This window comes from Loxodonta africana, chromosome 18, assembly GCF_030014295.1.
Source record: "Loxodonta africana isolate mLoxAfr1 chromosome 18, mLoxAfr1.hap2, whole genome shotgun sequence".
In the NCBI taxonomy this organism is placed as follows: Eukaryota; Metazoa; Chordata; class Mammalia; order Proboscidea; family Elephantidae; genus Loxodonta; species Loxodonta africana.
This window is the reverse complement of record NC_087359.1, coordinates 77,114,339-77,137,683: the sequence shown is the minus strand read 5'-3', so window position 1 is coordinate 77,137,683 and position 23,345 is coordinate 77,114,339. Positions and strand designations below refer to the sequence as shown.

The window sequence follows — 23,345 nt, the reverse complement described above, 5'->3', positions numbered from 1 at the left end:
GGCTAGACTGACTAAAGAAAAACAGGAAAGGAAACAAATAACCCGAATAAGAAACGAGAAGGACCACATCACAACAGAACCAAATGAAATCAAAAGAATCATATCAGATTACTACATAAAATTGTACTCTAACAAATTTGAAAACCTAGAAGAAATGGATAAATTCTTGGAACAATACTACTTACCTAAACTAACACATTCAGAAGTAGAACAATTAAATAGACCCATAACAAAAAAAGAGATTGAAATGGTAATCAAAAAACTCCCAACAAAAAAAAGTCCTGGCCCAGATGGCTTCACTGCAGAGTTCTACCAAACCTTCAGAGAAGACTTAACACCATTACTATTGAAGGTATTTCAAAGTATAGAAAAAGACGGAATACTACCCAACTCATTCTATGAAGCTACCATCTCCCTGATACCAAAACCAGGTAAAGACATTACAAAAAAAGAAAATTTTAGACCTATATCCCTCATGAACATAGATGCAAAAATCCTTAACAAAATTCTAGCCAATAGAATCCAACAACACATCAAAAAAATAATTCACCATGATCAAGTGGGATTTATACCAGGTATGCCAGGCTGGTTTAATATCAGAAAAACCATTAATGTAATCCATCACATAAATAAAACAAAAGACAAAAACCACATGATCTTATCAATTGATGCAGAAAAGGCATTTGATAAAGTCCAACACCCATTTATGATAAAAACTCTCACCAAAATAGGAATTGAAGGAAAATTCCTCAACATAATAAAGGGCATATATGCAAAGCCAACGGCCAATATCACTCTAAATGGAGAGAACCTGAAAGCATTTCCCTTGAGAACGGGAACCAGACAAGGTTGCCCTTTATCACCGCTCTTATTCAACATCGTACTTGAAGTCCTAGCCAGGGCAATTAGGCTAGACAAAGAAATAAAGGGTATCCAGATTGGTAAGGAGGAAGTAAAGCTATCACTATTTGCAGATGACATGATCGTATACATGGAAAACCCTAAGAAATCCTCCAGAAAACTACTGAAACTAATAGAAGAGTTTGGAAGAGTCTCAGGATATAAAATAAACATACAAAAATCACTTGGATTCCTCTACATCAACAAAAAGAACACCGAAGAGGAAATAACCAAATCAATACCATTCACAGTAGCCCCCAAGAAGATAAAATACTTAGGAATAAATCTTACCAAGGATGTAAAAGACCTATACAAAGAAAACTATAAAACTCTGCTACAAGAAATTCAAAAGGACACACTTAAATGGAAAAACATACCCTGCTCATGGATAGGAAGACTTAACATAGTAAAAATGTCTATTCTACCAAAAGCCATTTATACATACAACGCACTTCCAATCCAAATACCAATGTCATACTTTAAGGGAATAGAGAAACAAATCACTAATTTCATATGGAAAGGAAAGAACCCCCGGATAAGCAAAACATTACTGAAAAAGAAGAAGAAAGTGGGAGGCCTCACCCTACCTGATTTCAGAACCTATTATATAGCTACAGTAGTCAAAACAGCCTGGTACTGGTACAACAACAGGCACATAGACCAATGGAACAGAATTGAGAATCCAGATATAAATCCATCCATTTATGAGCAGCTGATATTTGACAAAGGACCAGTGTCAGTCAGTTGGGGAAATAATAGTCTTTTTAACAAATGGTGCTGGCATAACTGGATATCCATTTGCAAAAGAATGAAACAGGACCCATACCTCACACCATGCACAAAAACTAACTCCAAGTGGGTCAAAGACCTAAACATAAAGACTAAAACGATAAAAATCATGGAAGAAAAAATAGGATCTACCCTAGGAGCCCTAATACAGGGCATAAACAGAATACAAAACATTACCAAAAATGATGAAGAGAAACCAGATAACTGGGAGCTCCTAAAAATCAAACACCTATGCTCATCTAAAGACTTCACCAAAAGAGTAAAAAGACCACCTACAGACTGGGAAAGAATATTCTGCTATGACATCTCAGACCAGCGCCTGATCTCTAAAATCTACATGATTCTGTCAAAACTCAACCACAAAAAGACAAACAACCCAATCAAGAAGTGGGCAAAGGATATGAACACACATTTCACTAAGGAAGATATTCAGGCAGCTAACAGATACATGAGAAAATGCTCTCGATCATTAGCCATTAGAGAAATGCAAATTAAAACTACGATGAGATTCCATCTGACACCAACTAGACTGGCATTAATTCAAAAAACACAAAATAATAAATGTTGGAGAGGCTGCGGAGAGATTGGAACTCTCATACACTGCTGGTGGGATTGTAAAATGGTACAACCACTTTGGAAATCCATCTGGCGTTATCTTAAACAGTTAGAAATAGAACTACCATACAACCCAGAAATCCCACTCCTCGGAATATACCCTAAAAATACAAGACCCTTCACACAAACAGATATATGCACACCCATGTTTATTGCAGCTCTGTTTACAATAGCAAAAAGCTGGAAGCAACCAAGATGTCCATCAACGGACGAATGGGTAAATAAATTGTGGTATATTCACACAATGGAATACTACGCATCGATAAAGAACAGTGACGAATCTCTGAAACATTTCATAACATGGAGGAATCTGGAAGGCATTATGCTGAGCGAAATGAGTCAGTTGCAAAAGGACAAATATTGTATAAGACCACTATTATAAGATCTTGAGAAATAGAAAAAACGGAAAAGAACACATACTTTTGTGGTTACAAAGGGGGGAGGGAGGGAGGGAGGGAGGGAGAGGGCTTTTTATTGATCAATCTGTAGATGGGAACTGCTTTGGGTGAAGGGAAAGACAACACTCAAAACAAGGAAGGTCAGCCTAATTGGACAGGATTAAAAGTAAAGAGGTTTCCGAGATAAAATGAAAGCTTCAAAGGATAGCGAAGCAGGGGCTGGGGTCTGGGGAACTTGGTTTGAGAGGACTTCTAAATCAATGGGCAAAACAATTCTATTATGAAAACACTCTGCATCCCACTTTGAATTGTGCCACCTGGGGTCCTAAATGCCAACAAGCAGCCATCTAAAATACATTAATTGGTCTCAACCCACCGGGAGCAAAGGCAAAGGAAGAACACCAAGGTCACACGACAACTAAGAACCCAAGAGACAGAAAGGGCCACTTGAACCAGAGACCTACAATATCCTGAGACCAGAAGAACTAGTTGGTGCCCGGCCACAATCGATGTCTGCCCTGTCAGGGAACACAACAGACAACTCCTGAGGGAGCAGGAGACCAATGGGATGCAGACCCCAAATTCTCATTAAAAGACCACACCTAATGGTATGATTGCGACTAGAGGAATCCCAGAGACAATGCTCCCCAGAACTTCTGATGGCACAGGACAGGAACCATCCCCGAAGACAAATCATCAGGCATGAAAAGGACTGGTCAGTGGGGGGGAGAGAGATACCGATGAAGAGTGAGCTAATTAAATCAGGTGGACACGGGAGAGTGTGTTGGCAACTCTTGACTGGAGGGGGGATGGGAAGATAGAGAGAGAGGGAAGAAGGTAAAATTGGCACGAAACGAGAGACTGTAAGGGCTGACTCAATAGGGGGAGAGCAAGTGGGAGAAGGGAGTAAGATGTATGTAAACCTACATGTGACAGACTGATTGGAATGGTAAATGTTCACTTGAAGCTTAATAAAAATTTAAAAAAAAAAATAATTCTTTTATTTGGAAAAACCTTCACATACTTTTTCAGACGGGAATGACCTCCTCTTTCTCTACCTTCTTCTCTTCAAAACACTTTGCAACTTTAGGGTGAGCTAAGTAATCAAACATCTAGCCCCCAAATTAAGTTCCCATTGATCCAGGTCGATGAGACACATCTTCCTGCTCCTCACTTTTTTATTATTATCATCACTGTTTTTAAAGAAAACATCTTACAGGTAGTAAAGTTGTTTTAGAAACTAGCTTGGCATCTTAATGCCTAAGTTGGAGCATTCATATCATAGATCCACAAAAGGGTTCCTCAGCCAGCTTCCCAGGCGCTCCCTCCATCCGATGTCAGCGCTGCAGCTCTCACTTTCTCCTCAGGGGGCAAATCTACGGACTGAAATCATCCATCCTCAGAGCTGGGGGTCCTTCCGGAGTGGGAGAGGGACCCGAAATGCCCTCCGAGCAAGCCACGCCAGAAGACCCCAGGCAGAGAGGAAGCTTTTTCCTTTCCTTTCCCTGATTAACTCCCCTCACCGCCACCAGGGACCCTCAGAGCATTGACTTTCCTTGATGCATGGAGCCCTTCGGATGTTGTAGACAGCCATCCTATTCTCCCCCACCCCGGCTACCCCCAGTTACCTCCCAGTTCTGGCCTCTTCTTCCCATACCTTCTTCGGCCCCGCTGTACACACTCCACTAAGTCAACATTCCTCAATATGTGTCTCCCAGTTCTGATTTCGGAGTCCACCTGGGGCCAGAGCACTGCTACCAACGGGCCCAGCATCACCTCCCTAGATCTGAACTTCTACCTCTATTAATACAGCCAAATGCTGTACCTAGCATTGGCTCATAGGGAATTAGTGGTCAAAAAGACCCCAGTTATTTTTTTGATAAATAATGGTCAGAGTGGGCCTGCTCCATTTCTACCTATGCAATTGATTTTTTGAACCTAAAAGATGGTAGACACGAATTCAAATGTTGTCTTCCAGTTTCAGATGTCATTCCAGCCTGAGGCTGTTTCTCGGGGTATTTACTTTCTTTCTACCTCCCTTGAAAGGGTAAATTCCTCTGTTATCATCTAATGGTTGGAAGAAAATAGATGCACAACTTCCAGAGTCAAGACGCAGGAATCTTATTCCAGCAACAGACTGAGCCTTTGTCTTTGAAGCAAATTACACAAAGAAGAGATTAACTCTTTTTTTTAAATTATTTTTATTGTGCTTTAAGAGAAAGTTTACAAATCAAGTCAGTCTCTCACACAAAAACTTATGTACACCTTGCTACATACTCCCAATTGCTCTCCCCCTAATGAGAGAGCCCACTCTCTCCCTCCACTCTCTCTTTTCGTGTCCATTTCGCCAGCTTCTAAACCCCTCTACCGTCTCATCTACCCTCCAGGCACGAGATGCCAACATAGTCTCAAGCGTCCACCTGATCCAAGCAGCTCACTCCTTAGCACCATCCCTATCCAACCCATCGTCCAGTCCAATCCCTGTCTGAAGAGTTGGTTTTAGGAATGGTTCCTGTCCTGGGCCAACAGAAGGTCTGGGGGCCATGACCACTGGGGTCCATGACCACTGGGGTCCTTCTAGTCTGTCAGACCATTCAGTCTGGTCTTTTTATGAGAATTTGGGGTCTGCACCCCACTGCTCTCCTGCTCCCTCAGGGGTTCTCTGTTGTGTTCTCTGTCAGGGCAGTCATAGGTTGTAGCTGGGCACCATCTAGTTCTTCTGGTCTCAGGCTGATGTAGTCTCTGGTTTATGTGGCTCTTTCTGTCTCTTGGACTCATAATTACCTTGTGTCCTTGGTGTTCTTCATTCTCCGTTAATCCAGGTGAGATTAACTCTTTAACTCAGTAATCAAAGAAAATTTTGTGATTTTAACAGTGAGAAACCTAATTCTTTGTTTTATATGCTAGTTAACATTAAAGCTCTTAAAAATCTCATAAACCTTTAAACTTTAGTCGGACAGATAAAACTTTTGAAAGGCAAAAGATAACTAATTTCTTTCCCTTTCACAGTTTTGGAACTGCTACTTTTACTTTAAGACAAAATTATTATTACTATTTTCTACACCAGCTGCACTTGTTTCTTTCCAAAGAGGTGTGGGGGTTTCTCCACTCCTATGGCCTTGGTCTCCCACGTTTTCTTTGTTTTCTTGGGGGAAGGCCTTTAGCCTGCAAGGCAGCAATTAGGAAGGCTGCCTGGAAATTTGGTCTGTAAATCATTTTCCTTATCTCAGTTAGAGTATGCTTGGCAGGCCAGTCTCATTAGCCAAAAAACTTTTAACCCTATACTTCCTTCTGTTTCTGATGCTTTCTTTTTCTTTAATTGATCATAAGAAAAGGATTGTCAGTGTTTAAGAACGCACCCTAGGCGTGAATCTCCTGGTAAGTTCTCTTGATTTTTCATTGTATCGAATTAACTGTTCCCAAGAACCTAGCTTTTTATTTTTATGGGTAGTTGATACCACTAGCTTTTTCTTTTAGTCCATAGGAATTAATTTTTCTCTTGTCTTGCAGCCAAGAATTTCTCAGCTCTGGGAGAGAACCTCTTTTTTTTTTTTTTTTTAGCCCAAATAATAAGTTCTCAGGAGTCTCTATAGGCATGTAGTCATTTAACCTGAATTTTTTTCAGTGAGTAATTTCTATGCATTACACATAAATGACACACAAGACACAGAGGTGACAGTCACACATAAAATTCACACATAGGATGAACGGACAGAGAGCGCTTGGACCAGTCAAGCCAGAAAGGGAGAGGGGAAACAAGGATGATTTTAGTGAGGTCCAACACATTACTAGGAATATCTGAATCTCCACTTCAATCTTCCAGATGCCTCTTATCCCCAATACCAGATGGGGGTGCTTCAATCTCTCAGTCTAAACAGATAGAGATGTCTACATCCACTCCGCAGAACCAGGGTGCACAAACCAGAGACAGACAACATCTAGACACACAAAACTGACAGCCATTATTACACCTGCCTAAAGTCTAGAGCCACCAAGTGTCCCTCTTTGCGATCGCAGATGCAATAATGGGACTGCACTGGTAGAAACGCACCAACTGGGCAAAAGGCCAGGGATATCACCCACCAGGTGGCACTTAATCAAAAGGAAAATAAAATGGAGAGGAAAGTGAGAGAAAGACGACAGTCAATCACCAGTTCTGCAGAATATATCAAGTCTAACAGATCTTGGGGTGGTGCCCCCCCACCACAGACTGTACCAGGTCTAACAGATCTTCGGGTGACTCCCTCACCTCAGAAGCCAAGTCTCCATCGAGAGGAATCACTCCACTCTTGAGGCTTGCCAGATTGCACAGGTCTGGGCAGGCTGCTTTTTAACTCAGTCTGGGAAGAGTATCTATTAAGCAGACCTGATTTATCAGGTTTACGAGATCTAGGGGCCAAGCCCCTCACCTTAAACTTCGGGTCAGGACTCTCAGGCTCAGGAAAAACTGTCAGGTCAAGACAGAGAGAAATATACCTTGTTCTTATGGAAATCCAGATGATAGGAGCAAGCACGGAGATCTACTCACCAGAGAGAGGGACACAGGACAGATGGTGTCCTGGCAGCTGCTTCTCCGCCCATCAGGGTTTAGTAAGTCTCCTTATCTGCCCCTACACCTGGCTCTGAGGAAAAAAATCAGTCCTGCCGGGGTCGCTAAATTCTGTTACAGGGCAAGGCTTCCCAGCTCAGGACTAAGCCCTGCCTAGGCTCTTACCTTCTTCTGACCAAGAATGACCAGGAGAGGCTCAGAGGTTCCACACGAACAAAGGTTTATTAGGGACAGAAAGAAAGTAAAAGGCTCGCGAGGGAGAGAGGGAGAAGGGTTTCCACCTACGCTAGCCTCTAGTCTCTCACTGGACAAAGGATTTCTTAGGGCTTATAAATGTTTTTAGGTGCGAAAAAGGCATTATCTTTACTCATTAGATGGGTGGAGATTTATGGGAGAAAGGGAGGGATTACGGAAATCACGTGTGCGTGCACTTAGAACTCAAGATGGACTTCCTCATGGAGGTTGCTGGGACTAAGATGGAGTCTGTCACAAAGGCTACTGGGATGTCAAAGAGGACTTCTTCTGGGATGTTGTGCATACGTGATGCCTCTGGATCTTGGTTTGAGCCCCGGAGAGGGGTCCCTGTTCATGTCTGTCTCATGTGGAAGGTCATTCATAGGCCACGTTGACCTTTGCTGCACGTGCTCTGCACCTGGGAGGCCTTGAAAAACAACTCAGGAGGATTATCAGTAATTTACAGCTGGTCAAGCACACAGGGCCTTGAAAAGTAGCCCCTGATCTTTTCTAAGCACCTAGTTTGTTAATCACTAGTAGTTTTTGGGTGCCAGCAGCAAAAGTTATATGGCGGCCTGCACTTAGTCTTAGATTCAGAGACTATTTAATTACAGCTGGTCAAGCACACAGGGCCTTGAAATGTAGCCCTTATTTAATTCAGCCAGCCCGATTTCTTTTCTGTCTCACATATACCTACCCTCTGCTATGTAATGCTCTGGCTGCGCTTGGGGCAGCATCCTGTAATTGCGCTCATTTGCATTTCTGCACCCCCACTCATTTGTCAGTCTGTCATACAGTGGTGGCTTGTGTGTTGCTATGATGCTGGAAGCTATGCCACTGCTATTCAAATATCAGTGGAGTCACCTATGGTGGACAGGTTTCCGTGGGGCCTCTAGACTAAGACAGACTAGGAAGAAAGGCCTGGTAATCTATGTCCAAATTTTAACCAATGCAAGCCTCATGGAAGATGAGCCCCTCGGTTGTAAAGCACTAAAGCTACACAGTGGGGGCTACAATGGACTCCAAGCATACCAACGATAGTGAAAATGTGACAGGGCCAGGCAGCTCTCGGTTCAGTTTGTGCATGGGGTCTCCCTGAGTTGGAGGTGACTCACGGGAAGCTAACAACAGCATTTCCCCAGCAAAACAGGAATATTCATAATAAGTGAGATAGATAAAGATGATGCATGGCGTGCAGGGGGCTCTGGTGGTCCAGTGGTTGAGCCCTCTACTGCTAACGGAAAACGTCGGTGGTTCAAACCTACCAGGCGCTCTTCGGAGGAAAGAAGCGACAGTTTGTTTTCGTACAGATTACAGCCTAGAAAACCCTTTGGGGCCAGTTCTAGCTGTCCTGTAGGGTCGCTATCAGTCGAAATCGACTCGATGGCAACGGGTTTGGGTATCAATGACATCACAACAGTTAAAGTCAAAATTTGCCACCCGTCGAGTTATAAAAAACCTTTGGCCTCCCAGAGTTTTGGCGTTTTGGGATCTGCATTGTGAGTCTGTACCATGCTGGTTTTGTGACTGAGGAACGTGAGGCTCCGTACCCTGTTTTAAGGAACTGGTCCAGGGGACACTGGGTGTCAAGCCATACACTAAGCGGGTCTCCTTGCACCCCTACTCCTCGCCTGGTAAAGTACCTGGTCCGGGCGGTCCTCCCGCGGCGAGACACGCACGTCCCGGATGGCCTTGCTGACGTTTTCTGAGCCATTGTGCCCCAGGGGCGGCGACACACCCAGAAGCCCTTCAAGCTGCAGGCCCTGAAGCTGCCTGTGCTCCCGAGGAGGCCGGCAGGGGCGCAGCGGCAGGAGCCAGGTGGTCCAGGGACTGGGCGGGCCGCACCTGCGCATCGAGCCCCACGTACAGGCAGGCGGGCAGGCCTGGGAAGTTTGTCGCTCTGGGCGGCACAGGGAGCTTTCGAGGCGCGGTGGCTCGGTGGGGGCGCCGTCGGGTCCCGAAGGCGTCGGGGTGCTCAGGAACCGGTAGTCCTGGGTGAGCGGCTCTGGGGCTGTGGGGCCCAGGTGGTGAGTTGGCAGGGGCGACAGCCGCGGTGCCGCCGAGCGCGGTCAGCTCTGGCAGAAACTGCGTGTGCAGGTGGACTGCACTGTGGCTCAGCAGCTGGTAGCGCTCGTTGGGCGTCCATCCTTGGCGGTGTACTCAAAGGGGTGCTCCACCAACACGTACACGTCCCCCTCGACGTCTGCCGCCATCGCCGCCTGGGCGCTTCCCTGAGGGCAGCAAGGTGGGGCTGGGTGGGGGTGGACAGGGAGGTCAAGGCTGCGGAGCAGGGAAGAGCCCTGCAGGAGGTGAGAGAAGGCCTGGGTTTGAATCCAGATCTTGGACTTATCCTGTGGCCAGCGGCTCCATTTTCCGATCTCTAAATTGAGGGCCCCCCACAAGTCTGTCAGTTTGTCCTACTGTGGAGGCTTGTGTGTTGCTGTGATGCTGGAAGCTATGCCACCGGTATTCACATACCAGCAGGGTCACCCATGGAGGAAAGGTTTCAGCTGAGCTTCCAGACTAAGAGACACTAGGAAGAAGGACCCAGCAGTCTACGTCTGAAAAGTATTAGCCAGTGAAAACCTTATGAATAGCAGCGGAACACTGTCTGATATAGTGCTGGAAGATGAGCCCCCCAGGTTGGAAGACACTCAAAAGATGACTGGGGAAGAGCTGCCTCCTCAAAGTAAAGTCAACCTTAATGACGTGGGTGCAGTAAAGCTTTTGGGACCTTCATTTGCTGATGTGGCGTGACTCAAAACGAGAAGAAATGGCTGCAAACATCCAGTAATAATCAGAACCTGGAATGTACGAAGTATGAATCTAGGAAAATTGGAAATGGTCAAAAATGAAATGAAATGGAACACATAAATATCGATATCCTAGGCATTAGTGAGCTGAAATGGACTGGTAGTGGCCATTTTGAATCGGACAATCATATAGTCTACTATGCTGGGAATGACAACTCGAAGAGGAATGGTGTTGCATTCATTATCAAAAAGAACGTTTCAAGATCTATCCTGAAGTACAATGCTGTCAGTGATAGGATAATATCCATATGCCTACAAGGAAGACCAGTTAATACGACTATTATTCAAATTTATGCACCAACCACTATGGCCAAAGAGGAAGAAATAGACGATTTTTATCCGCTGTTGCAGTCTGAAATTGATGGAACATGCAATCAAGATGCATTGATGATTACTGGCGACTGGAATGCGAAAGTTGGAAACAAAGAAGAAGGACCAATAGTTGGAAAATATGGCCTTGGTGATAGAAACAATGCCGGAGATCAAATGATAGAATTTTGCAAGACCAATAACTTCTTCATTGCAAATACCTTCTTTCACCAACATAAGCGGTGACTATACACATGGACCTCGCCAGATGGAACACACAGAAATCAAATTGACTACATCTGTGGAAAGACATGATGGAAAAGCTCAATATCACCAGAACAAGGCCAGGGGGCGACTGTGGAACAGACCAGCAATTGCTCATATGCAAGTTCAAGCTGAAACTGAAGAAAATCAGAGCGAGTCCACGAGAGCCAAAATACGACCTTGAGTGTATTCCACCTGAATTTAGAGACCATCTCAAGAATAGATTTGACGCATCGAACACTAGTGACCGAAGACCAGACGATTTGTGGAATGACATCAAGGACATCATCCATGAAGAAACCAAGAGGTCACTGAAAAGACAGGAAAGAAAGAAAAGACCAAGTTGGATGTCAGAGGAGACCCTGAAACTTGTTCTAGAACATTGAGCAGCTAAAGCAAAAGGAAGAATTGATGAAGTAAAAGAACTGAACAGAAGACTTCAAAGGGCCTCTTGAGAAGACAAAGTAAAGTAGTATAATGACAGGTGCAAAGAGCTGGAAATGGAAAACCGAAAGGGAAGAACACACTCGGCGTTTCTCAAGCTGAAAGAAGTGAAGAAAACATTCAAGCCTCCAGTTGCAGTAGTGAAGGATTCAATGGGAAAATGTTGAACGATGCAGGAAGCATCAAAAGAAGATGGAAGGAATACATAGAGTCATTATACCAAAAAGAATTAGTCGATAAGCATTTCAAGAGGTGGCATATGATCAGGAAGCGGTGGTACTGAAGGAAGAAGTCCAAGCTGCTCTGAAGGCATTGGCGAAAAACAAGGCTCCAGGAATTGATGGAATATCAATTCAGATGTTTCAACAAACAGATGCAGCACTGGAGGTGCTCACTCGTCAATGCCAAGAAATATGGAAGACAGCTTCCTGGCCAACTGACTGGAAGAGATCCATATTTATGCCTATTCCCAAGAAGGGTGATCCAACCGAATGTGGAAATTATAGAACAATATCATTAATAACACACGCAAGCAAAATTTTGGTGGAGATCATTCAAAAACGGCTGCAGCAGTATACCGACAGGGAACTGCCAGAAATTCAGGCCAGTTTCAGAAGAGGAGGTGGAACCAGGGTATCATTGCTGATGTCAGATGGATCCTGGCTGAAAGCAGAGAATACCAGAAGGATGTTTACCTGTGTTTTATTGACTATGCAAAGGCATTCGACTGTGTGGATCATAACAAACCATGGATAACACTACAAAGAATGGGGATTCCAGAACACTTAATTGTGCTCATGAGGAACCTTTACATAGATCAAGAGGCAGTTGTTTGGACAGAACAAGGGCATACTGATTAGTTTAAAGTCAGGAAAGGTGTGCGTCAGGGTTGTATTCTTTCACCATACCTATTTAATCTGTATGCTGAACAAATAATCCGAGAAGCTGGACTATATGAAGAAGATCGAGGCATCAGGATTGGAGGAAGACTCATTAACAACCTGCGTTACGCAGATGACACAACCTTGCTTGCTGAAAGTGAAGAAGACTTGAAGCACTCACTAATGAAGATCAAAGACCACAGCCTTCAGTGTGGATTACACCTCAACATAAAGAAAACAAAAAGCCTCACAACTGGACCAGTGAGCAACATCATGATAAATGGAGAAAAGATTGAAGTTGTCAAGGATTTCATTTTACTTGGATCCACAATCAACAGCCATGGAAGTAGCAGTCAAGAAATCAAAAGACACGTTGCAATGGGTAAATCTGCTGCAAAGGACCTCTTCAAAGTGTTGAAGAACTGAGATGTAACCCTGAAGACTAAGGTGCACCTGACCCAAGCCATGGTATTTTCAATCACATCATACGCATGCGAAAGCTGGACAATGAATAAGGAAGATCGAAGAAGAGTTGACGCCTTCGAATTGTGGTGCTGGAGAAGAATGTTGAATATACCATGAACTGCCAAAAGAACAAACAAATCTGTCTTGGAAGAAGTGTGGTCAGAATGCTCCCTAGAGGCAAGAATGGCGAGACTGCGTCTTGCATACTTTGGACATGTTGTCAGGAGGGATCAGTCCCTGGAGAAGAACATCATGCTTGGCAGAGTATGGGTTCGGCGGAAAAGAGGAAGACCCTCAACGAGGTGGTCTGACACAATGGCTGCAGCAACGAGCTCAAGCATAACAATTGTAAGGATGGCGCGGGACCGGGCAGCGTTTCCTTCTGTTGTGGGTAGGGTCGCTACGAGTGGGAACCGACTCGATGGCACCTAACAACAACAAATTGAGGGCCTCAAAGAAGAAAATCTCTAAGGTTCCCGTTCTTACACTCCATGATGGACTAATAACAACGCCTTCATTCAGTGGAGTAGTTTATGAGATTCGAGCCTCGCTTCTGTCCCGTGGTGGGAAGGTTGGGGTAATACTGCTCCAGCTGTACTGCCAGAGAGGCTTTGGCTCAAATGGTTGGGGGTGATGGACACCACTCAAAGAAAGAAACCAGACTGGGCCTCATTGTCCCCGTCCGTAAAATGGAAAGAGCTGCCCATTGCCTACAGATCTCCTCCCCGCCGGGTCCCACCTCAGGCAGTATGTATGGAGTCCGCGCCGGCCCGCAGCGCCCCCTGCCGCCAGGAGTCAGAGGGCACAACGTGCCGGGTCAGGGCCTAGGCGCGGGCTCTGGGGGCGGCTCCGGCTCGGCTCTGCCCAGAGATACCCCTGCCCCGCTTAGTCCCCGGGTCAGGGCGGCAGGGCCGTGTCTGCCAAGGCTGGGAAACCGGTTCTCTGGGTTTCTCCTTCCCTACCTAGCAGCCTAACTGCATAGGTGAACATGGTGCCGCCGCCCCTGCTCTCTAGCTCCCACTCCGGCTCCCTACCTGCCTGGTGATGCCTACATGCCCCATGACAGTGGCCCCTAGAAAATGGACTTTGTGACAGTGATTACCCATGCGGTGACAACCCTCTCCGCCCCCCCCCAACAAAAAAAATCAAACCCACTGCTGTCCAGTCAATTCTGACTCATCGCGACCCCCAGGGCCCTCCAAAGTTCTCCTGCAGTGAACACAAGTCTCCCCCACTCCCAGGCTGCCACAGCTCTGCTCCTAGTGGATCGAGGAGGGGACAGAGCCTCACTGTAAATCTGCCTGTGTCCCCATTAGAGCGAGGAGTTGATGTCCTCCCCCAGACGTGGCAGTCACTTCAAGCTCTTCCACTGACCACACCTTCTCCTGTCCCAAGAGGTTGTCAGGGACCAGCAGCGGGAAGTCAGGCCACCTGCGGAAGTTGAGGGAGCCCAGGAACGGGGTCAGGGGTATAGTGATCCCTCTTTACTCTTTCTCAAGCTTTCCTTGATGCGGGGAAGGGGTGTAAACCTAGTCACTGAGCACACTGGGCTCCGGACGTGGGACCAGTGAAGGGCCCAGAACTGAGCCAACAAGTCCCAAGGGAGAGGGCATTCCCTCACCCCACCTCACCGGGGACCCCAGCCCGCGCACTCACTTGGACAGGGTCGGCCTCAGGGCTCCCATGAGCTGCGTGGGCGGAGCTGGCGGGTGGAAGCAGGTTAGGTCCCTATCATCTCCCTGGGCTGGGCTTCCAAGGGCAAGGCTGAGAGCACACGGACCAGGAGCTGGGAAGGGGAACAAAGAGCGAGAGGGACGCTCAGGAGGGACCCCGCTGCCCCCAATTTCTAAAGTAGCTGTGCCTGGGAGGGGCCAGGAGGGGCTGAACGCTGCTGCCTGGGGACTCTGGGGGAGGGGCACCGAGACAGAGACGCGGGGGAGGAGGCACGGGCTTGAGGGGCTGTGTCCTGAGGGATTTGCTCCTCTGGAGTCCCTGCGCCCTGGGCAGGAAGCGCCCAGACCCCGTCGGGCTCCACCCTGATCCCAGTGAAGCTGTCGGTGCTGTGAATCGCCAACTCCAAGCCCTCTCCAGCCTACTGCAGCACCACCCGCCCTGGTCCACCTCCTCTCTCCGCTGGCCCTTCCCTGGCGCAGCCGCGCCGGGCCTAGAAAAAACTCGGAGCGGGGTTCCCACGGCAGGGACGTCCACGGAGAGCCGTGTCCCCGCAGTGGGCGAAGGCTGGACCCGGACCTCGGCTTCCTCCCCGACTCTCGGGGTCTAAGAGGAGGGATGGGGGAGTGAGGAGCCTCCTGGAGCTCAAGGACAGACTCCTGTCAGGAGGTGCCCTATGTCCACTGCTCAGGGTGAGGCGAGTGGCAGCGCCGCCAATGCCTGGGTTGGCGCTGGGGCCCGGGGCCTGTGCCCCTCCCGCCCCCAGCCCTCGGGCAGCCCTGGGCTCCCTGCTCCCCACACGGATCTGTCCTGCGGCTCCATTCCAGGGCCCACGCAGTGTGGACCCCCGCGTGGTGCGCACGGGAGAGAAGAGGCCGGCGGCCACCTGTCCCCCTCCTACAAACGGTTGGCAAGGCTCTGCGACCCCCGCCCGGCCCTTCATCTCGGGGCACCGGCACACGTCCAGCGCTCCTTCCTTGGCTGCCCAGTGTCCATGCTGGTAGGTTTCCTGTTGGACAGTACAGTGAGGGAGGCACCAGCAGAGAGTGCCTGGCAGAACTTCCTCCCAGGCTGGGGCTGGGCTGAGGCTGGGAGAGACAGTCCCCGGTGTCCCAGCTTTCAGTCCCCTCTGGATCAGGCCAGCGCCCCAGAAGCAGAGACGCCATCCCTTCCCCCTGCACCTCCAGGGAGCCTAGGCCACACCTGGCTGCCTCCCAGGAGGAGGAGGCAGCAGAGCCAGAATGGCAGATGAGGGGGGTGGGAGTCTCCCCATCAACTTTTCCTGACCAGATTCACTCCCTTTGTGACTGGTGTCCTTGTTCCCTGTGGGAGAGGTGGCCGCCCTTTCATTTGTCCTGTGTGTAAGCTCAGAGCAATCCCTGGAGGCCAGGATCTTGAGCACAGCCCTAGGGCCCCATACCTCAGAGGCTTATCTTCCGGAATCTTCTGCCTCTCTGGGGAAGGCAGCCTCTGTACCCCCTGACTCCAGTTTCCACTCATTCCAGACATTGGCAAGCCCCGGCCCCTGTGGTCCCTTACTCTGAGGGCCGTCATAGAAGGATTAATTGCCCCAGGACTTGGCCCCTCCAGACACCACCTCCTCCACCTCCTGAGGGCTGAGGGTTTAGTTGGCACCTGAGTCTAGCCACCTGCTTCCCTGAACTCTACCTCCGTGGCTTTGCTCCTGCTAGGCTTTGCTCACAAGTGACTCCATTTTGGGCCAATTATTTCAGTGTGCCTGAGGCCTGGTGGCATCCTGGGCTCCTCCAGGGCAGGTACCCAGCAGAATTCAGCATTCATATCCCTGGTGCCCAGCATGCTTAGAAAAGAGTGGCTGGGTCAATCGCCTTGAGGTGCCTCCCAACTGATCCCAGAGTTTCCCAGCAAGCGAGGCAGGGTGGCACTGGCTGATAGTGGTTAAGGTCCTTGCCCAGGGTCAGACAGGTCTCATGCCCAGCTCTACCACTTGCTGGCCTTGGGACCTGGGGAGATTTGCCTTATCTCTGCATCTCAGTTTTCTTTCTTGTGAACTGAGGGTAGTAACACCTACTTTATATCCCTATTGGGAAGATGAGAGGTACTTAATTAGCACAATGCCTAACACATAGAAAATTCAATATATTAGTTATTATTATCACTACTTACATCAAGAGATGAACCTTCCCTCTCTCTGGGTTTGGACTGAGGTCTTCAATCCTCCCATTCTTCTTTATGGGGAGAGGGAAACAGGTGCCCCCAGAGGCACACTGTGGGGGACGGAGGGGCTGATCCAAATGGAAAGCAGCACCCAGGACACACGCCCCTGGCCCTCTACTGGGCCTGTTTCCCCCAAGTCCTCACACCCATCTCCTCTTCTCCAGACCCTCCACCTACTGCCCCTGAAGGGGGGCAAAGCTGGGCTCTTGGGATGGGCAGAGGGTGCTCCCTAGCAACCTGGGGGGACCCCTCAAGGACAGGAAACACTGACCAGGGCCTGCAACTTGATTTCCCTAGGGTTAGTCCAACTTCCTTCTCCTGTGACAATGATGGCTCTGGTGGGCTTCCCCTGGAACTGCAGAGGAAGGTCAATAGCCAAGTAAAGGCCACTTGGGGCCCTAAAGCCATGCGCCCTGAACCAGGGGCCCTACTCTAGCAGCCCGGCCCTTCTGAAGCCCTCTCTCTACTTCATAATCTAGTGAGAAAGTCAGTCCTGAAGCTTCTCGTGTCCCAGTGCCAGGAGGCTGTGCTCATATTTAAGGCCCAGGAAAAACGCAGTTTTAGTGTGAAATTTCGGGTATCAGCTTCAGTTGCTACCTACGAGCTTATGTGAGTAAACCTCCCGAAGCCCCTTACCTTCTCCTCCGTCCTCATTCCTTCCTGGCACACAAGCCCCTGCTTCAAGTGTTTGCTCCGACCTCTGAGTGCTCCGCTGTGCCCAGGGACTGACTATCGGGGCAGACGTGCCCTATCACAGACTGTGACGGGTGGCAGACGGCCTGTGGTCTTCCTGCAATCCGTGGCAGCTCTAGGAGCCAGAAGCAAAACCACAGATTAGAAAGATCAGGCTTTTACTGCAAAATCATTCAAAAATCCCACGGCAAGCAGTGCCTTCAATGCAGTGCTGAACACTTTTCAGGGCCGAAGCCTGCTCAGGAGGGACAGTTTATTGCACAAAATAACATCTTTTAAAAGAGTGTGGGCACTACTGAGGTTCACGCCAGCTTTCCACTGGAGGCCACTGCGTAAAGGTCATTAGCATTAGCAGCTTTCTGCTAATGGAGAGGGGGTGAGCCCTAATGCTAGTAATTCCCAGGGTGGTAGAAGGCCTCACTAACCAAGGTGAGCTCTGCCAGGGTCTCACTCCTGCTGCCTGAGGGCACCTGCTGGGATAGACTCACAAGGCCTGAGAAAACAGGGCCAGGGACAGGCGGTGCTGCCTATCCCGGGCTGGGCTCCTGCCCACTCAGGCTTCTGGAGCAGCTATGGCTCTGACCAAGTGGTGCCTATGGTGGGGCATGAATGCTGCCTACAGGGGCTGGGGTTAGGGCCCACTTTCTGCTCTAGAGGAGGTGGTGTGCTGGGCACAGGTGTGCACCATCTTCCATGACAGAGGGAGAAGCTGTGTGGCAGCCTCCCCGCTCCACACCTGCTCCACCCTATTGTACAATGTATCCAGCTCCACAGGGCTCCAGGGACAGGAGACTCAGCGGCTGGATCACCCCAAGGGAGAGGTGGAGTTAGGGTCATCCTTTGACAGTGACACATGGGATCTCCACCTCAGGCCTCCAATTCCAAGCTGAATGCAGGTTAGATGGTTAGAGGACCCGAAGGCTGAGAGAGGCCCACTGGGTCCAGGAAAGGTGGGGGAAGGCAGCAAAGAAATCACACTCAGATTTCCTTGCAGCCCCAAGGGTGCAAACACCGCTTTGAAAACAATTTCAGGCCTTGTCCTAACCCCAAGACTTCCCCCAAGGCAATGCCTTCCCATAAAGTTTCCAGTCTCTGGCAGCACCCCCTACTGAGCAAGTCCAGCGAAGCATTGTGAATAATGGCTTAGAAAACTAAAGCTAAGGGTCCTTCCACAAGCATAGCTTCTCCCACAGGTCACTGCACATCTTGGCAGTGGGGCTGGCACTCTTCACAGAGCGACAGGGTCACTTCACAGTGCAGAACCCTGTGGTCACTGTGCCCAAGGTGAGCCCCTGGCCTGGGCTCCCTGCCCTCTCTGTGGGCCCAGCCCATCTCCTGCCCTGGCAGCATTCGGGCAGGTGGGGTGGGTCCCAGGAGCCCACCTGAGGTGGGCCTGGAGCATCTGCAGTAGCACCCACCCTCTGGCTGTCTGTGTGTGGTGGGATGAGGAGGGCATGGGGGTGAGGAGTGGGCAAGATGAGGCCCCTTCCGTGGAACAAGGAAGGCTCAAAGTGCTGACAGTGCTGGTTTTGAGGCAGTTCTCCTGCTGGGACCAAGACCCCAGGCTGGTGGGGGCGGGGGAGGTGCAACACAGAAAGGGGAGGGGCTTTTCCAGTGAGAAGGCTGGGGCAGGGGAAGGAGAGAGAGATAGAGGAAGAGGCTGGTCAATGGGGCTGACCCACCCTGCCCTATGGGCACTTAGGCACCTTGCACTCCAGCTGGCTATCAGTGCCCGGCAAGGGCACAGGAAAGGCACTGGGTCCTACCAACAGTCTCTGTCCCAGCAATGGCCCCCATGCCAGCTTCCCACCAGCCATCACGGAGGGCCTGAGCAGTAACTGCACATCTCGCTCAGGATGAGAAAGCCTGGATTTCTTGGTGACTTGTGTAGAGTCAAGAATAAAAAGTATATATATTTTCTGTTGAAATACGAAGGCGCGGGGAGAAACCCACCTTCAAAAACTAGAAATTTTCATCGAGAATGTGAAATTGAAAATGTTCCCTATGTTTTGTTTCCACGGCCCAGATGGAGGTGCCAGGGATAGTGAGGTAAGCCGGGGCCTGGTGAGCGCAGAGGGTCCCAAGGAAGGGCGCATCTGATAGGGAGGCAGAGGGCACCACTGGGGGTTCTGTGGCTTTCTCTGAGAGGCTTGTGCTCCAGTCACATCTGACAGTCTCCCTGACCAGGAGAGGGGTCCCTAACACCTTGAGACAGAGTGGCCCTGACTGATGGCATACCGAGCTGGGATGGCTGAGCTGCACCCTCGCCCCTGTGGCCTCCAGGGTGGGGACAGGAGGCTGGGATTAGGTGAGAATGTTCTGTTCTTGGTACTTGTGCTGGAGGGCACAGTGGGGGCAGGCCTACTTCACCATGGCCTGGCAGCTCTGATGGAAGACCGTCTTGCACTCGGCACACTGGGGGAGAGAGCAGCAAATGCTGCTTGTGCCAAATGGGCCGGAGGCCTCCCCTACGGCCTGGGGCTGGCCAGTGCTGCCCACAGTACCCACAGGAAGGCTGTGTTCCACTCTGCAAGCCAGTGCATGCAGGCAGCACCTCCACTCCAGAACAAGAGATCTTAAAATGTTTACCTGCAAATGATGCGAGCATTCTGATATTCTCTTTCCTAGTTCATCTTTTTAAACTTCTGTTTGAGACTCATTAAACTGATTTCTTGCCTATGCTTAAAACACTCTGCCGCTTAAAAAATTCAGCCTTAGGCCCATCCACCTGGCCAGAGGACGCCTACTGAAAATGAACCCACGCTCCACTACTCCAGTTTTCCAGTCCCACTTGGATTGGGATGAAGGTTTGGTGGATGAATTTTTCCACTTAGAGCCTTCTGAGCTATGCTGTTAAAAGCATTGAGATACATGAGCAGTAACTGTGGACAAGATGATAATGACAGCAGCAGAGGCAGCAGCAGGTACCATCCACCAGGTGCCCACTAGGTGCCAGGCCTCTGCCAACACTCCAGGGCAGTAACTCACTTAATGTTTCCTGAATCCATTCAGAGATGACAAAACTGAGGCCCAGGGAGGCCCCCTCTCAGAGGGTCTGTGGGGGCCACCTCTGAGTAAGCAAATGGATGGCTCAGTAGAGTCCTGTGAGGGCTCATCTTGTCCCCTGAGCTTGACCAGAGCCAACCATGTGGGGGCGTGGACTGCTCTGGACAGCCTCCACCACCCTTCAGCACCAACAGAGTGAATGTTCAATATGTTCCCGCAAAATGGAACTAGGCAGGCCACCCTGGGACACTTGCGCCAGGCTCTGGCTGTGTTGGGGTGCCCCACATACCTGACTGTGGTGTCAAACCCAAAGGGGAAGATGACGTCATGATGGTGGCAGATCTGACAAATGAAGCCACGCTGTGTGCACAAAGGGCGGTGGTAGACGTGCTGGGAGGCAAACTCAACCAGGCCTTGAGGAATCCTTCCTAAACGCCCTCTGCGATCTGTGGAGGGTGAGCGCAGGCCATCGGGCCTTTTAGGCTGCAGTGCTGACACTGTCTGCAAAACAGGGCCTGCTGCTGCGCACGGCAACCTGCATGGAGAACGTCAATCCCATGGTCTCCCTTGGGCAAGAAACTTCCCTAAATTGGGTTGAGCAGGCACCCGGGATTTACAGATGAGACCCAAATACACAGTACCCTCCCCCTTGTGGAAGGAGTGTCAAAAAGTGTCATTCTTGTGGCCCTTCCACCCCTAAGCCTCCAGGTCCGGGGAGGAGTCCAGATGCAGGGAAAGGGCTGAAGAGCCCTGTGGTCCTGGGGTTTGCTGAGGACCTGCTTATTCCAGGGGCCTGGGGGCCTCACCACTGCTCCAGGAAGCTTGGGGCAGACAACAGGGAGACCCATGCTGGGGACGGAAAAGCTGAAGACTGCACCCCCTTGCTATTTCCCTTTCTGATTTCTTCCAGGAACGAGCTCCTTCTAGAGAGGCTGGGGAGTAGAGAGAGGGTACCTCGTCTTACCTGTCGGAGGTCGGCGAAGCTGTACTTGTGGGGAAACTCCAAGAGATAATTCCTGTGGTTGAGCCTTCAAAGAAAATAAGACCTGGGCCAGCCTGTGTTCTATTTGTTTTCATTCCCTCAGTTGATAGCCAAGCTTAAACCCTCTCCTGCCTCATACTGGGTTGTGGTTAGGAGCAGAGATAAGCTGCCTGGGCTCGGGACCTGGTCTTCCAGGTAACTAGCTGTTGACCTTGGTCAAGCTCCTCAGCCTCTCTGAGACTCAGGTTTCCTCAAGTGAGAAATGGAGCTGTTCTGAGGAGAAAATCCTTCACTGAAGGAATCTGGTGCAGTACCTAGCACACAGTGACAGATGAGGATGACGAAGATGAAAGCTAATGCTTGGTGCCGGTACTGAGCTAAGAGCTTCACGTATCATTCTAGGCTCATAGTCCTGTGAGGTTGGTACTATGTAATCCTCATCTCAGAGAAGGGGAAACAGAGGCATCAAACCCAAAACCCAAACCTGTTGCCATTGAGTCGATTCCAACTCATAGTGACCCTATAGGACAGAGTACAAGTGCCCATAGGGTTTCCAAGGAGCGCCAGGTAGATTCGAACTCCCAACCTTTTGGTTAGCAGCCATAGATAGCATTTAACCACTATGCCACCAGGGTTTCCAATTCTCATCTTAAAGAAGAGGAAACAGAGGCACAGAGGGTTAATTAATCTGTCTGAGGTCGCATAGCTAGTAAGTGGCAGAGCTGGACTTTGAATGTAGGAGTCGGGCTCCAGAGCCTGTGCCCTTATCGGCCCTGCTGAGTGCCTACAGATGCTGGCTGTGGTAATCGTTGCTGCCACTACGTGGCAGGCACAGTGCTGAAGACAGAAATGCACAGGATGTGCCCTCTGGCCTCCTGCAGCCCTAGTCTAGGGAGGGACAGACATTCAAACACCTGGTTTCAGTCTATGTGAGAGGAGCCAGACATGCCCTAAGCTCTACATATCTCGTTTCAGAAGCAGAGAAGGGGTGTGGAGGACAAGGGCTCACCGCCTGCCTGGCTCTCCAGTCCACCATACCAGTGGGAGAGATCCTGTGGGTGACATCCTGAGGGATGGAGAGGAAACACCTGCAGAAATTCCCCTGATAAAAAAACATGCCTAGCCTTGCTGTGTGTGTGTGTTTTTATGGGTATTGGGGATGGGGACAGAATGCTCTGAGTCAGAGGAAGCTTGGGAGCCTGCCCTAGGACATGGAGGGTCACACGGGGAATCTGGATGGTGTCAGAGCTGTGGGGCATCTGGAATGGGGGCTTAGCTGTGCCCCACCCCATGGCTTCAGTTGCGATCCAGGGAGGGCCCAATCTGGGGCAGAGACAGTGGGTCCCACCGAGTAGCCAAGTGGGCCACGCTGTGCCACAAGGGGTGGGGATGCTGCCGACAGGCCACTGGGTTCACCATTCTGATTTCCCCAGTCAACTTCCAGCTTTCTGGGAATAGGAAGCTGCCATTTATCACCAGGAAAATGCGGGGGTAGGGGAGAACACAGGCTGGCCTTCAGCTGGCTGGAAGGGAAGGGCTGATTGGAGGGAGAGTTATTTCTGTTATCTGCCCTCTGTCACTGTCCTGGAAGCCCTAGGTGCCAGCTAGGCCCAGGGCTTCCCTGTGAGCCGCCACACGCTGGCCTGTCACGTTCTCAGCTACACCAAGGCCTTGCAGCCGGTTTCTCTCCACAAGACTCGGCTGAGGCCAGGGGGAGAGCACTGGCCCAGGGTAAGAGGCCACCTCTCATCCTGGCCTCTGGTAGAGAAATCTGCATGTATGCCCACACACCAGGCCTACTCAGGCCTTAGTTTCTCCCCAATACAATGAGGAATCTTCCTTTGTTGTCCTCTGGCCTGAGGCCGACTCCCCGGGGAAGGGACAGGAGAAATCTTTTGGGCTCCCTGGAAGAAAGCAGAAGATGAGAGGAGATGGCTGTATCTTAACTCCCCCAACCCAGAAAGTGATGGGGTGGGATGTGGTGGGTGACGTGGGTACTACCTGTCTCCTCTGAGCCCTGGGTTCCTTTTCCGCCCACTCTTCCCTAGGCTCTTGGGAGAAGCACTTGAGGCCTGGTGGGGAAGCTCCCCCGTGGGGCACTTCTCTGACGGCTGCTTCGCAAAGGCCTGAGAGGAT

At 49.9% G+C, this 23,345-nt stretch overlaps 1 pseudogene; it reads right to left on the bottom strand.

The window, feature by feature from the left end:
* Positions 1-2,761: 2,761 nt before the first annotated feature.
* Positions 2,762-23,345, bottom strand: part of LOC100656429 (rho GTPase-activating protein 27-like) — a 32,374-nt pseudogene continuing 11,790 nt past the window's right edge.